The sequence below is a fragment of the Oxyura jamaicensis genome, chromosome 4 (genome assembly GCF_011077185.1).
Source record: "Oxyura jamaicensis isolate SHBP4307 breed ruddy duck chromosome 4, BPBGC_Ojam_1.0, whole genome shotgun sequence".
Classification (NCBI taxonomy): Eukaryota; Metazoa; Chordata; class Aves; order Anseriformes; family Anatidae; genus Oxyura; species Oxyura jamaicensis.
The window spans coordinates 44,586,485-44,595,230 of NC_048896.1; positions in this window are offsets into that span (position 1 = coordinate 44,586,485).

Here is an 8,746-nt window from a genome sequence, read left to right on the forward strand (position 1 = left end):
GAGAAGTGAAAGTGATTCTACCTTCAGAAACAGGATTATTCTCTTAAAGTTATATACTTTTTTTTCTGTTAAACCCACTGTGGCACTATTAGAATAGCTGCATTCATATTTCTTAGGCTGATCTCTGTTTTTATGAATTACTAGGTGATGTTACTAGCACAGTGTGGATAGATACATATTTGGATGTTGGGAGAGGGGAACAACTCAAACTTTTACACACATAATGATGGATTCTGGGCTGGTGGTTGCTACCCGGGAAGCACGTTTGGGATTATAATATTAATTTAGTAGTACCCAAAAAAAAGCATGCCGAGTGTCAGTAAATAATTATCAGAGGAAAGAACAAAGAACAAACTGGGTAGTGTATAGTGTGCTTGCATCTTGACCATGTCCTCTAGTCCCCCATTGCAAAAGGGGTGTAGAAGGAAAGCATGGGCAGGTGTCAATGTTTGTGGAGATGGTGGTGGTGAGTTTTTTGTTTTAAACCTAAAAGCAAGCTAGTCCTCATCTGCCTGGACAATAGGCAATAAGAAGGGTATGACGGGGCTCGTATCTTGAGAGGTATACAGTAGGTAAATAAAGTTCATTTCTTCACTCCTGTGTTGGAGAAGAAAGTACAGCTTGGAGGTAACCAGTGAAGCTAGCAAGTGCCAGGTTGAAAACGGCAGCAGCTCTTCACGTTTTTGCAACTAATAAAAGTTTGCATGAGTTCCAGAGACAATTTAAAGAAAGAGGAGAGTCTCAGAGGACTACTTGGTTGGGGGGAGAGTACCATTGCTGAACTGAGTATGCGAACAACAACCTGTTGGGTGTTTGCAAAAGCCCTTTACCCTTATCTTAGACTTTTCCTGAAATACTTGGTTTTGGCCCGTTTCAGAGATGGGATGGATCTTTCACCTGACCTGATACAGCCATTCTTACCAAAACAGGTGGGAAGGCTCCCAGTACTGTAAAACCTATGCCTATGCGGGTGTCTTAACTTGAATGCATGCTCCAACTTCCTTCCACTTTGTGCACTATATGTGAAGATCAAGGTTTTTGAAGATGAATTTGAGCTGGCACCTCTCACTAATACGCTTACCTCTTGCTCATGTGCTGAAAAGTAGGAAGGACGTGGGCTCTGAGCAGAAATCTATCTCGATAACATGCTGTTCACCAGAAAGCTAGGCTTTTGGCCCCTCTCATTCTTTTTTTTTTTTAAGGACTGTGAGTGTAAGTGCTTCCAAATAGCGCTCCAAGTCTGTTGATTTGAGGAAAACAAATGCGCTTTGAAAAAAATACAGGACAATTTCACACCAAAACAAATGACTTGCTGTGATGGTGCACAGCCTGTCCTTTTTTTTCTGAGGGTTTAGTATTTTAAAATGTTTTGCATATGCATGCTTACATGGGTGTAGGTTTTTTCTACTCTAGAAAGCTATTGAGAAGACTTGTTGGCAAATTACTGGAGTGATGTAAAGGGGAAGGGAAGAATAGTGTATCACCTACCCTCTGGATGAGCTTAATGCATAGAGAGGTAATGCTTAGAAGGAAAACATCATGCCTGATCCTGGGGCTCAGGCTCAGTTCTTTAAAATGTATGTGCAGATCCCTGCAGAGCTGGAGCTTGAGAGGTGGGCATTGACATGTTCCAGATGCTGCAAGAAACGGGGGCGAGGTGGGGTGCACTCTATCTGAACGTGCGTAATAACACACGGAGCATACCGATGTCACCAGTGGAGTGAAGTGCAGAGGATTGCCTGACCTAAACGAAACTCTTCACTGGACCAAGTGCTACTCTCAGTAGTGTCACTTAGTTTATTCAGGGCTCCCTTTCCTACAAGGGTAGCTAGTTTTCAGGCCTGAGATTGGTCAGGTTGGAGGGAGCAGTCTTTCTAAAGCATCTCTAAGCTTTTTGGGGATGAAGGCTATGTCCTGTGATGGAACAGGTTTGTGATGGAATCTCATCCGATATTTGACACTGATTTTTTAGTGCCTTGATGATCCCTACAGCTTATCTGAAAATCTGGCCCTTCCCTTATCTGAGCCTGCAGTTTCAATCCTTGTTCATCTAGAGCAGTACTTGCTCTAGGAGGTCAGCTATAGTCCTAAGGATTTCTTACCTGACAAAACACACCTCCTACCCAACAACCGCACAGCTAAGTCTTGTGACTGGAAGGCCTGTTTTTGCAAGCAGTCAGATTTCTCCCTAGAGTTTTGGAGATGTGGCAGCGTTTTTCATTCCGTGTCTTCCCTGGGACCACCTGGCACAGTCCAGTTCCCTTGGGTGAGGAGAGTCTGAACAGAATAAAAGGCTGTAGCTGGTCACCTCATATTGGCATCAGGCTTTAGCGCACCTCACTCCAGTTGTGGATTGCTCATTTCCAGACTATTTCTTGTGCTCTGGTAGAATGGAGAGTTGGTCTTCTAGTTTGTAGAGTTAATTTAAAAGTTTGAGAAAGAAATCCAGTAAATGAAGAAAGAAGGAAATAGGATGGTGACATTTTGGACTGATGATTAACTGCGGAAATACAGGGGACCGACTGACATTTCCTTACAGTGCTATCTGGGAGACCTGCCAGTGTGGAATTATAATAGTCAATCTGCGAAGTGACAAGATACATGGTCTGGTGTTTGCAAGAGAGAACAAGATTTAGATTGCAGATAGAATTTATCACCTAATTCCAATGTGAATCAAAAGATGAATGGAAGTCCTTTCGTAAAGAGCAACTAGTTTTTTTTTTTTTTTTTTTTTTTTTTTTACCAACTAATGCAGGAATTGTCATAACTTTACAGAAGACATGATGCGATTATGAGTATTTGCAGTTTTTTAGGCATCAGGCAATTACCAGCAGCTGGTTTTAAGTCTGATCCTGGAAGTATCACAGATGACAAAGCAACAGAGTGTTAGGTGTGCATGAAGAACAAAGAATCTAATCCTCGTCTAGTTAGAAATTAACATTTCTGTGACACCATCTAAAAACTCAAAAATCCCGGAGGCAGAAAATAAAAACAATGAGACCTGAAAATAGTGGAACCTGAAGGTTCCTGAAATTTTCAGCAATTTTGCGTTTCTCACAGTAAAAGCAAGGTGGTCCAAATACAAGTGATAAATGAGAGAAACTGCTAGGGTAAAAATGGTTCTTGGTGAGATCACGTCTGTTTTAGGATTTTCAAAAAATAAAAAATAAAAAACACCACAGTTTCAAAACATAAACTGAGTCTGCTATGGAGGAATTGCAGTGGGAGATAAATGAGATGCAGGTTAGCACAGAGTGACGGCAAAGTCTGAAATCTCTATTTTCTGCAGTTACTATTCCAACGCTCGGAACAAGTACGCTATTTCAAGTAATTTTTAATTTACATCACAAAACAGTCTCATAATTCTCCCAACCATGAGCGTATTGCTTTTTAAAATATATATTCCAGCCATCTCTCAGCCGGATTGCTCATCCCACTTCTGTCTGTCATCATTGTGACGTACACTGCCTCACCTCTCCCTGCAAAGCAAATTGGTCTGAAGTTGCTGCGGAGAAAGAAAGTTGCGAGTAAGGTCTGACAGCCTGAAGGCACACAGTGCTCTGTAGGCAGCAGGGTTCCTTGGGTTTGAGTGCTGTGGGTTTGTGGAAGGAGGAATTTCTGCAGAGACTCTCACATTTGAAACGGGAAGAAAAATGTGAAATGTAAGTTGGCAAAATGGAAGGTTAGAATGAGTTGAATGGCAAATTTGTATGGATGCACAGACATGCAAATAAGATGGGAAGCTGGTTTTGTTACCAGGGTTGGTATAAACTTCTCTATTGTCATCTTTTCATTTGCTGTTTTTAATGGAACACTCTGACTTCCCTCTCTTTGTACTCTGAGAATAGAAATGTTTCAGGGTTTGGATTCAAGGAAATTAGTTTCTGATACTTTTCTGAGAATAAAATGTTCTTTCTTTTCCTGTGAGAAAAGGTGTCTCTGATTTCATCAAGAACAGTGATTTATGTGCCCTGGTTTAGGTTTCTGTTTGTTTTTTTTTGTTGTTGTTGTTGTTGCGTTTGCTTTTTTTTGTTGTTGTTTTTCCCCGGTGTGGGGGAAAAAAGCCACGCTGAAGTTGGTAGTTCAGGATGACTGGTGTGTCGCAACTCGTGAGCAGCTGAGGTTGGAAGGGACATTCAGGGTCTGCTCAGCTGGATTTTGGATATCTCCAAGAACAGAGAGTCCTCTCTGGGCAGCCTGTTCCAGTGTTCAGTCACTCTGACTATAGAAAGCTTTTTCTTATGTTTAAATTTTATTTTGTATGCTTCAACTTAGGTCTGTTGCATCTTGTGTCGTCATCAGATGCTTCTAAGAAGAGCCTGGCAAACCCACATTCCTCCTAGTTAGGCACTTACACACATGGATGATATCTCCTCTAGATCTTCTCTTGTCCAGGTTATACAATCCCAGCCCTCTCAACCTCTCCTCTTATTTCAGGTGCTACAATCCCCTCAGTCATCTTCGTGACCCTTTGCTAGACATGCTTCAGTATGTCTGTGTCTGTCTGAAAGCCTGGTTTTTAGCCATCGCTCAGTCTGCAGAAAGAATGATGAAAAATACAGACTTCCAGAGGTAGTCTTTGCAGGTACTAAGACAGGGGTTATTAAATACTTGAATGGGAAAACTGGAATTTGAGAGAATAGATGAGTAAATCATTCTAAATCGGTAAATCAGTGACACCTCTAAATCCCACTGCACCTGTAGAATTTTCTTTATGCCTCTTCATTAATATTATTCTTAAATGGTACCTGAAAAAAATTCTCAGGGGAGGGAGAACGGATGGGAAAAGTCTGAAAAGCTAAACCAAAGCCCAGTCTGTTTTTATGGATTTGGTATTTTCAGAATATTAATGGTTGGAGTGCTAGGTAATATTACACAGTTAAATAGCTGATCATATGCTTAAAAAAAAAAAAAAAAAAAAAAAAGGTATTACTCCCTGGGCATGTGATCTGTAGTAATACTGGAGCAGTGAAATAGAAGCTGCACACTTTTCAGAACCAAATCTTCAGCCAGTTGCCATAAACAATGCAATTTGAAAACAAAAGGGGCTGGGGGGTAGAGGCATGGAAATGGAAGCTAAGCTTCACTGAAAAAAAGCTGGTATTGATTTTATATTAACTAAACAATATGAGCAAAATACAAATATTTGGATAGCATTTGAACACTAAATTCCCTTGAATTTCTTCAAAAGCTGAAGGGAAGTTGGGAAGTGCTGTCAGAACAGGGAAGTAGATAGGAGGGGAACAAGAACATTTGAGATTACCTCAAGGCAAGCCCATGAAAAATTGAAGCCTCTATGAAAAGAAATGAAGTTGGTATTGCAGGTATCCCAAGGGAGCCTTATATTTTAGGGCTCTTCAGAGGTGTTGTATAAAAGGTTGTATGGACATCCCCAAACTGCAAAAAAGGTTACAGTTCCCAGGGCTGGAGAAACCCTTGGGCTATCGTGCAGGCTAGGACTACTAAAGCTCCTTCTTTCATCAGGTACCAGTGCATTTCATATCCCCTCCCTCCGCAAACTGTTGGGTGGTTTAAATCTCTTCACACATGGGATCAGGTTAGGATCGTGATTATTTGTAGCTCCATTTAATGACTGCAATAAAACAAGTCCCGTATGAAGATCATCTTGCTGCTCTCCGTGGACCTTCCTTCCATGCCCTATTATTGCTGTATGCAGATGATCTGAAGGAGTAAGAGGATGTGAAATTAAGACAAGTTGCCCTTTTGAATTATTCACACTGGAGACTTGGCCTCAGTGATGTTTCTTTGACATTCTTCCAAGCAGAAAGGAACTTTCTGCCTTGTGGAGAGGTGTCTGTATACCAAATAGTTTAATTCCTGGGAGCCGTGTTTGCTGGTAGGTTTTAGGTAGTCCTTTTGCAGGTGTATGAAAGCCAAATCGGAGTCACCATGGATGCTTCATAGAGGAGGGAATATCTCCTCCTGTTTAGATACAGGGAGGTGGTTTCTGATTAAATGGCAGGTCTTCGTTTCCATCTTTCGGGAAGCCATCATTCAGGTCCAAAGCAGCTGTGTACTGCTGTAGTTGGAATGAACTTTAATACGTTTCCACAATTTAATGTTACCTTTGGGAGCACAGTAATCAGAGGTCGTAAATATGCTCGACTTAAGTGACAGAGTCAGGGCATAATATAACACAGCTCTCTCTTAGGTGTCTCCTGGCCACAGGTAACTTATCCTGGATACAGTTTTGTCGTCCAGCCATCCAGAAGGGAATTCTGTGGAAGTGTGTCTGTACGGAAAGCATGTGCTTCACACAGTAGAGAATTTCCTGTAAACTTGTGAGTAAGTTCATTGCAATTTTACCTATTCCTTTTTCTCACGTGAAATGGATTACAGCTGGCTGCAGAAAGCCAAATACTAGAGCTTGCTCAGGAAGGTGAGGGCAGTGGTGATGCTCGGGCAGTGTTCGTTTGCTGCTTGGAAACTGTGCTTGCTATTATGTTTTGGGTTTGACTTTAAGACAATACATGGAGGAGCTTTGAGCAGTGCTCTGCTTCTCCCTTGCTGTAATATTGTTACTGCTGGCTGGCTGTGTTGGTACTAGACAGAGCAAGTTGTGCTCCTCCAGTGTTAAACAGTCCTTTTTCTCAGCACCAGGAAAGCCTCTTGCTTTCAGTGAGTAAGTTAAGTAATAGCTCGGTTTTCAGAGAGAGGACTTCTCTCTCTAGGTGGAAATAAAATAATCTAGCTTTCAACTGGGACATGGCGGAACAATCTGAATGCTGGACTTAAATATATTTAAAACATTCAATATTTTAGAGTTTTTGTTGCCTCAGACAGGAAAACCATGAACAATGTGTTACCACAGCAACAGGAGTCCAATGCTTTTTGGGATTCAGCTGACAGTGTTTTGAATACTATTTTCAGCTAAGTGCATGTAAAATAACTGCAATTCGTAAAAGCTGTAATAACTACTCTAAATGCATTTATGCCCGAAGAGAATTTTTTTATACATATGTATTCCTTTAAACTGATCCAAGAAGTTAGGAAAATTGTTTTAAAATTCTCATTACCGACATATCTAGACTATTTCAGTGGTTAAAACGTATCAAAATAATCTTCCAGCAATCTTCAGTTTTATTTATTCTTTGCCTAATATCCTGTACTTAAGGTAATCTTCATTCATTTTTTAACTACTGATAAAATGTACAAAAGTGAGAACTGTTAAACATTTTCCGTGAGGAGTACTTTCTAAACCTCACTTCAGTCACATGTAAGAATAATCTGTGTGCCATTTGCACAGCGCAATTTGGCACCCACGTTCACCGCCGAAGCAGAAATAGGTCAAGAATGCTTCACCGTCCTTGCTAATCAAACTGCTCAAACAGTTCACTGCGGAGCTGATCATCTGCCTCATGGTTTTCACACCTACAGCCTGTTCCAAATGCTACAAATACCATTTAAGCTGCAATAAATCTGTCTCATGTCATGGAGGCTAAAAAAAGTTAATCTTTAATATTCTAATATTAAATTAACCTGGGTTTCTTCAGTGTACACAAAGGTTTGAGTTATTTTAAATTTCCATTTGACGGAGCTAAGGGGTGTAAAGTGCAACAGAATATACGGTGTTGGTTTCAGGTCTGAGCACCTCAGAGTCCCTGAAGCAGTAGATGACTAGAAGGAAATGTGCCAAGTTACTGCACGTGGGTGTGTGGAAGCAGAGCTTTGCAGTCAGGGTACTTGTTCTGGTATGAGTGTCTGGACATTTTAAATTGCAAAGTCATTTTGAACTGCAGAGTCCTGGTATTCTATAGATAGTACATGCTCAAGTTTGATCCCCCCCGCTGCTTCCATGAATCATCTTGTGGGCAAAGGAGCTTGTATTCCAACACTGGTGGCACGAAGCTACCTCATTTGGCTGCCAGTGATGGCTGTGCTGAAGCCTCAGAGTCCAGTAGAGATTAATTCCTTGGTATTTGACTAATTTTGTAGCTATGTTGACCTGAAAGTAAAATAGCAGCTTACTACGAGCTATTTTAATGCTAGCTTGGACTCAGATGTGGAGTCATGTCATTGTTGCAGAAAACCACAACTACAGGAATTGCACAAGTTAATTCTTCAGGATATTACCTGAAATGAGCAATTAGTAATATTCAAATATGTCTGTGCAAGAAAAGTGTGTATAACACAACTGCTCCTCGAGAACCAGACCGACAAGAATGTCTGCAATGGAATTAAGGCCAATTGATTTCAATTCTGTTCCTAGGATGACTGCATAGGAGCCCTTTGGGGTAAAGTATTCTCTGAGCTCCACAGTACCTTATGATGGATGTCACTGCAAGGCACTAAACATACTTCAAGGAGGCTGGTGTTTAAGCCTCTGTAGCAGCTTGGGCTCTGAATGATCACATCTCATTCCTGAAATCTGACAAAACTAAGCAGCAGCATAACGCATTATGAGCACGAGTGAATATGAAGGGCAATATTTTCCTGTAAGCAGGGACAGGGCGAAACTTAGTGTTTTTTTCTAGCATGTCTTGCTGAATCATTCATTGCTGCTTCCTCAACTTGCTTATAAGGTCAGAGGCAGAGCTGTTCTTTGGAACCATGGCTGCCATGCATTGCTGTGAATAACCAAGAATGAGGCTTGCCTTGCATTGTTCCAGGTTTGTGCTTAAATAATCGCATTGTTGTCAATACCTATGGGGGTAGAATATATCAAAGGGTACTTGTAGGTTGATGAATAGATGTTTAGTCCAACATTAGCCCTTATTAATAGTTA